The sequence below is a fragment of the Lolium perenne genome, chromosome 5, assembly GCF_019359855.2.
Source record: "Lolium perenne isolate Kyuss_39 chromosome 5, Kyuss_2.0, whole genome shotgun sequence".
Lineage (NCBI taxonomy): Eukaryota > Viridiplantae > Streptophyta > Magnoliopsida > Poales > Poaceae > Lolium > Lolium perenne.
Genome location: NC_067248.2, coordinates 192,840,697 through 192,848,573, shown reverse-complemented (window position 1 = coordinate 192,848,573; position 7,877 = coordinate 192,840,697). Strand labels below are relative to the sequence as shown.

General features: G+C 45.1%; 1 long non-coding RNA gene across 1 annotated transcript; it reads right to left on the bottom strand.

Annotated features, from left to right (window-relative positions):
* Positions 1-1,622: 1,622 nt before the first annotated feature.
* On the bottom strand, positions 1,623-3,163 carry LOC127301337 (uncharacterized). The gene is made up of 3 exons (XR_011746043.1): positions 2,687-3,163; positions 2,231-2,436; positions 1,623-1,818 (listed from the first exon to the last, which is right to left on the bottom strand). It is a non-coding gene; the product is annotated as an uncharacterized lncRNA (long non-coding RNA).
* Between the last annotated feature and the right edge of the window lie 4,714 nt (positions 3,164-7,877).

Below are 7,877 nucleotides of genomic sequence, written 5' to 3'. Positions count from 1 at the left end.
TTGAACATACATATTCTTGGGGATTTCAGTCTCAATCTCTCTCTCCCTCTCTCGATCATCTATATATCGGTGGTGGCCCAAAAAACACACATATATACGCATGCACTTTATGCGTAAAGGCGCGGGTGCCTCTAATAATGTGTGTGCGCACTCGATCGATGATCCCTAAACCTTAAACTTAACAACCCCTAAAACCTTAAATCCCTAATCCCTAATAATCCCTAATCCCTAAACCCTAAACACCCTAAACACTAAACCCTAAACCCTAGACCCTAAACCCTAACCCTAACCCTAACCCTAACCCTAAACCCTAGCTAACCCTAAACCCTAGACCCTAATTAAACCACCCTAGACCCTAAACCCTAACCTAACCCTAACCCTAACCCTAACCCTAAACCCTAGCTAACCCTAAACCCTAATTAAACCCTATGTATAGGCCAACGACACTTAATTGTGCATCGAGCAGGCCAGGGGGTGCCTCATGTCCTCTAATTAAATTAAATGTGCCATGCATTAACCCTAAACCATATATATGTAATAACTAACCCTAGCTAATCAACCCTACTTAATTAAAACACATAACCCTAAACTGTACTAGCTAGCTATATATAACCCGATCTAATAAAAACATGCTCGATCTATATATAGCAGCTAGCTAGCAAATTAAACGGTAGATTAACACCAATTAATATATACGATATGGCCTATATCGATCATATGTTGTATAACATCTCCCTGAGATTCATTAATTAATTATATAATTATCGATGATAAATTAATTAACTTGAATTTTGACAAGTTCTCTCGAATGAAAACACATTTGATTAAGTTTCCTCATAATATATATATAATTAGTGTGCGCACTCGATCGATGATCCCTAAACCTTAAACAACCCTAAAACTCCCCTAAACCCTAAACACCCTAAACACTAAACCCTAGACCCTAAACACCCTAAACACTAAACCCTAAACCCTAGACCCTAAACACCGTAAACACTAAACCCTAAACCCTAAACACCCTAAACACTAATTAAACCCTAAACCCTAGACCCTAAACACCCTAAACTAAACCCTAGACCCTAGCTAAACACCCTAAACACTAAACCCTAAACCCTAAACCCTAGCTAACCCTAAACCCTAATTAAACCCTATATATAGGCCAACGACACTTAATTGTGCATCAAGCAGGCCAGGGGTGCCTAGCTCGCGGTCCTCTAGTTAAATTAAATGTGCCATGCATTAACCCTAAACCATATATATAACTAACCCCTAGCTAATCAAACCCTAGTTCATTAAAACACATAACCCTAAACTATACACTACTAGAAAAGGCCTTACCACCGGCGCATGGATTTGGGCTACCGCCGGCGCCTTCGCATTCGCCAGCGATCACCTCGCCGGTGGTAAAGGGTTATCCCCGGCACATTCGTGTTCGCCAGCGGTAACATGCGATTACCCCCGGCGCCTTTCCATATTTGCCAGCGGTATTTTTTACTCCCGGCGCCTAGCCAATTCGCCGGGGGTAACTGAGTGTACCACCGGCACATGCCATATTCGCCAGCGCTATGTGTGTACAAGAATAAAAAAAAACTAGCCACCAGAACGTCCACCATCGCCATTAATTAAGCAATATTACAAGGTTGGGGCCAGCTAGAGCCGCGTTTTACAGAAACATCCTGAGAAAAAAGAAACTCATCATAATGCCATCAGATCATACACCTTCACCTTGGTCCCACCCTTCATGCCCAAAGTGCAGGGCCATGATAGCATTGATCTCACCCCAAAGAGAACCGGGATTGGTATCAAACTTGAAAAGTTCTGTAAATATCAACATAACGCAGTCATGTTCCAGTTCTTTCCACTGTTAAAAAGAAATCAGAAAGTAGAAAAAATATCAAGAAAACCGGAAAATAAGGAAGTGTATCCTAACAACACACAATATATGAATGTCTACACAGTATCTTGTTAGAAGAAATAGGTCATTAGCAACAAAACTTAACCCCAGTCTTAGATCCACACTAACTTGAATTTCACAAGGAAAGAATACAGCTACCCATCCATCATAGAAGAAACATGAACTAACTTGTGTGTTCATTGCTGAAAATGATCATAGCACTTATATGTTTACCTCAAACATCGACAGAGTTTGCTACAGCATAATGGCTAAATTCAGAGAAAACCATGCACTTTGACAGACAACTGCGAAAAATAATACATATACAGTAATTACCTGAACAAAATGCATGCAGTCTGAATTCCAGAGTTTCACACCTCGACGAAACCGTCTCCGAAGCCGACGCCATTGCCAAAACTGTAGGCCCTGGAGAGGTGCCGGTTGAGGGAGGCCAAGTTGAACTGGGTGAGGACGTACACCTTGTTGATCCCGCTGTTGATGCAGTTGCTCAAGGACATGAAGCAAACCAGAGGAACAAGAACCTGAAGCCAACTAATTCAGAATTCGGAATAATATGAAGAAACTGAAATTTTAGACGAATTGAAGCAATAGTTAGTCAAAATATGTCTTTTTTCTTGCCAAACAACAATACAAACATCAAATTGCTCACTATATTTGCCGTGGACTAAAGTGAATCGAATCAAAATTGAGTATTGAATTCATCTATTTCTAGCTGAACACCAAAAAATCAACACCAGGTTCAGAATCGAATCAAGGGCATCAAGCAGCTACCGTTGGAGGCCAAGGCCGACGCGACGGCGTCGAGGTCGCTTGGGGGCGAGCAACTCGGGATGGCGCTGCAGATCGGGACGGCGCTGTGGAAGGAGCTGCACTCGGAGGACCCCACCAGCAGGAGCTCCGAGCAGCCGATGCTGCAGATCGGGACGGCCACCAACCGAGGCCGCCGTCGCCTTTGTACCCAACTCCGACGCGAGCGAGCAGGGTGCCGATGGAGGGCGCATTGGCCGGATCCAGGGGGAAGGGTGATAGTCGTAGGAGCCGCCGGGGTCGGGGGGTCGCCGGGGTAGGGAGGCATCCTCGCGGCCCACCTTGGAGTGAGGATCCTGTCGGCAACCACAGGCCACGCGGGGGAAAGCTCTCAGCTTGGGCGAGCTCGTCCTGGTGGGTGGCCGCCGCCGCCACGGCTGTGGGTGTGGAGGAAATATTGCTAAGGGTTAGGTTGCTACGACTCGTGCGTGTGTGGCGGCGAGGGTGCTTGTGTAGTCTCGGCCCAAATGGCCCAAACTTTACCCCCGGCGAAAATGAAACGGGATGCCCGCGGTAATTTCTGCCCAAATGGCCCACAGCAGCCCCCTTTACCCCTGGCACTTGCAAATCCCTTTCGCCAGCAGTAGTTAAGTTACCCCCGGCATCTCCGAGACAAACTCGCCGGCGGTAAGGGGAGGCCCATCCAGGTACTCTCGGTCCGCCTTACCCCTGGCTGTTCCAATCTCGACTCGCCGGCGGTAAGTGCCCTATCCCCGGCGACCCAAAACCAATTCGCCGGCGGTAACGCGAGGAGGGCCTAAAAGGCTTTACCGCTGGCATCTTCAACTCGTATTTGCCGGCGGTAAGGAGTGCGGCTATAAGCTATTCCCTAGTAGTGATACTAGCTAGCTATAACCCGATCTAATAAAAACATGCTCGATCTATATATAGCAGCTAGCTAGCAAATTAAACGGTAGATTAACACCAATTAATATATACGACATGGCCTATATCGATCATATGTTGTATAACATCTCCCTGAGATTCATTAATTAATTATATAATTATCGATGATAAATTAATTAACTTGAATTTTGACAAGTTCTCTCGAATGAAAACACATTTGATTAAGTTTCCTCATAATATATATATATATATAATTAGTGTGCATGCATGGCCTACCATGCATGCATTCGTGCATATATTTTAATATATATTTGATCGAACATATTCTTGGGGATTTCAATCTCTCTCTCTTGATCATCTATATATCGTTGTTGGCCAAAAAAAACACACACATATACACATGCACTTTATGCGCAAAGGCGCGTGTGCCTCTAATAATGTGTGTGTGCGCACTCGATCGATGATCCATAAACCTTAAACCCTAATTAAATAAACCCTAATCCCTAACCCCTAAACCCCTAAACACCATAAACATTAAACCCTAGACCCTAGACCCTAAACCCTAACCTCCTAACCCTAAACCCTAAACCCTAATTAAACCCTATATATAGGCCAATGACACTTAATTGTGCATCAAGCAGGCCAGGGGTGCCTTAGCTCGCGGTCCTCTAATTAAATTAAATGTGCCATGCATATATATATGTGTTTAATTTGGGGATTTCAATCGCTCTCTCGTATGTAGATCTCTCTCTACCTCTCTCTCTCTCTGTCTCTCTCTCTCTCGTTAATTGGTGGCCAACAACACACACATGCACTTTGTGCGCAAAGGCATGCGCCTCTAATAATGTGTGCGCAGTCGATCAATCTAGTTTTGATTAATCATAGCACACAAATAAAGAAGTTGTATTTGAATCCACACAACCTAATCTAAAACACATAACCCCTAACATGGCCTAATTAATTAACCCCTTCTCTCTACCTAATTAGTGGAAATTGCACAAAATCAAAAGGGGTCCCTCACTAATTGTGCATATCTGCTAGATTGTGATAAACTTTTGCCCCATATATATTTGGTGGATGGGTGCATCTTGGCATGTAAAACAATTAGTGTTTGCAAATGGCGTTGTCAAAATTTATGTACAAATGATTTCTTTCCATCCAAAGTGCATAAAATGGGAGTTTTAATGAAGAAAGTACAAATAAAACAGCTCAACATGCTTCCACACCCCGATTTCCACACGAAGTAGAGCATATTTAAAGGATAATTCCAGAGTTTTACTATTTTTCAAGCAACTTTGCTAATTTTCCCCCACTCACATGACTTTATGTCGATTTAACGAAAATATGGCGAATTTAAACTACATGGGCGGGATAGTTTGAATTGTGCGCGCGGCAAAGGGAACCGCCTATTCCTCAACCTTGTGCACGGCAAATTACACACGCAACTCCATTAAACGCCACCTACCGACCTTAATTATCACCCGGCGGCCCGGCCGCATGACCCCCACCCACCCCTACACAACTTATCCCCGTCCGTGCGAAGAGCTTCCCCTCCCCGTCCCGTCCGTGCGAAGAAGAAGCTTCCCTCCCCGTCGTTCTTCTCGAGACGCACCGGCGGTCAAGTTGATCCACGGTAGGGCTGCTATCTCTAGCTCAATCATGTATCGGGCAAGACGGCCTAACGATTTATATTTTCTTGATGCTGCTAAAAAATTCGTCAGTATGCTCGAACTAATTGGCACTTTATAGTTTTCCGCTCGATTTGTCATCGATCAATTTGTTCATTTGCGTGGGCATATAGAGTCAGTTCTGCACTCGATCCGTTAATTTGCTGAAATGCCATGGCAGAGTTTTGTACACGATCTGTTTGCTAAAATGTCGATGGGAATTTTTTGTTTTGTACTCGACATGATTGCTGAAATGCATAATCATGTAGTATAGTTTTGTACTCGATGGATATACATTTCCTACTTCGCCTTAAATTAATCACCAACCACTGTATCTCATAATTAAACAGATGGACAGAACTTGGATACTGCATGGCCACTTATGTCCCCCTTCATATATAAATGGTGTTCAACCCTTTATGGGGTTTATTAGAGCTCATGAAGGTCACAACCTGGACGTGTATTGCCCGCGCTGCACATGTATGAATGGTGAGAAGAGGCCTCACCCTGTAGTGGCAGATCATTTACACATTTTTGGGATGGACCGCACATATGTTAGGCGGGTTTAGCATGGTGAACCATATAATGATCCTTTAGCAGGAGAAGCAGATCTTGCTCACACTGTATGTGTCTTGGCATATGTAGTTAATTATTTATATTGATGCTGCCGCTGTTTCAATCAATAGTTTGCATTGCCGTGCAAGGTTACGTACTCAAATTTAACTTGTTGCGAGATGGATGGACGGGAAGGAGAGAAAAACGCTTGCTTCGAAACGGGTTTCAGCTCTGGGACATGTGATGTGCCGTATGAGAAGGTAAATATGTAAATCGGGAGTTGTGCAGGTTGCATCCCTTAGATGTTTGTCTAATCGGTTGATGTACTAATTGCAGAAGCATAGAGTTGAAGAGGTCTCTCAGTTTGATGGGAGATTTGAAGATGAATCTCAGTTTGATGCACCTGTGGATGGTACTAATGACGAGCCTTTCATAGACGAAGGTCCTGCACTTGAGATTATCCAGCCTACAGAAGGAGGCCGTGGACCGAGTACACAGCTTTGCGTTGAAGTGGATGCACGCCCGGAGATCATCAGGGGCGTCCGGGTAGTCTCAAGACCACCCAGCCCTGATGCACCTGTGGATGGTACTGATGACGAGCCTCTCATAGACGAATGTCGTGCACCTGAGATTATCCAGCCTACAGAAGGAGGCCGTGGACCGAGTACACAGCTTTGCGTTGAAGAGGATGCACACCCGGAGATCATCAGGGGCGTCCCGGTAGTCTCAGGACCACCCAGCCCTGATGCAAAATGTTGAGCTACTTTATGATTCGTACTCTTATGTTCTGGTGTTGTAGTATGTTATGATTTGTACGCCTTTGGCGCTAGATTAAGCATTCAGTGGATGATTGACATAGGCATCCCAAATGGGCCTGCCAAAGATAGTACCCGGGGTTTACTGAAGGCCCACTACCCGAAGAATAAGAAGATTCGGGAGCCCAAGATATATCAAGGAAAGTCAAGAGTTGTAATAGGAAGTGTTATTTGTAATCTGGCGGGATGAGTTAGAAACCGTCCCGGACTCTGTAACTTGTATGGCACGAATCCCTCGGCTCCACCTCCTATATAAAGGGGGAGTCGAGGGACAAAGAAGAAATCGAATCATTGTCTACAAACCCTAGTTTTCATAATCGTCGAGTACTTTCCGGCTGAAACCTTCGAGATCTACTTACCCTCTACTTCCAACTAAACCCTAGCCTACAATCCATAGGCATTGACAAGTTGATACCTTGTCAATTGGCGCCGTCTGTGGGAACTAGAGGCGTAAGGATCTGATCTCGATGGCACGCTCAAGATCTTCGACATCGTCAACCGCAAGCAACACAATGGATCGAGGTAAACAGATCGCTGCTGGTCTTGTCGATTTTGTTCCTCACCCACCCTCCCGTTTGGATGCATATGCGTATCTGGCGGAGCCCATGGAGATGACGTTCGGAAGGTTTCACTTTCGCGTCGAGAAGGAAGGATCGTATCGTGTCGAGGTTCCGATTTCGTCGGGATCGTCGAAGGTCGATTCCGATTTTTCAAGCTATGCGTCGTCAACCGAGTCAGGAGAAGAAGAAACTTCGGCGACACGCTACATCAGCACCAGAACAAGAGAGAAACTCGCCAAGATCTTCAACGACATGTCGTTTGAGTCACCTGCGGACTCATATATAAGCGATGGCTCAAGCGATGTCGACAGTTACGACTTCATCGACAAATCTATCACAGTGGGCAAGGTCTTCATCAATCTCAACGATGATGTCACCAAACCCAACGTAGATCTGAGTACAAAGTATCATCAGATTTACGCCATTGAAGATCAAGAGGAGACATCTGAGGCTTTTGACGATGCAGGAAATCCATACGTCGATCCCTCCAATCTGCGACAAGGCACGGGCAACAAATACGTCGGGCCGAGCCGCGAGATAGAGTTCAACTTTCACAAGCAGCGTGGGACGAGCCGCGAGAGCTATGAACGGCACAGAACCAATGGCTACCACAGCCACACCCGGAAGAATTGCAAGAAGATCAATATAGGGTCGCTCGAGCTGACAGGGAATTGTAAAAACAGACAGGTGACTTGAATAGGATAAAGGAGGC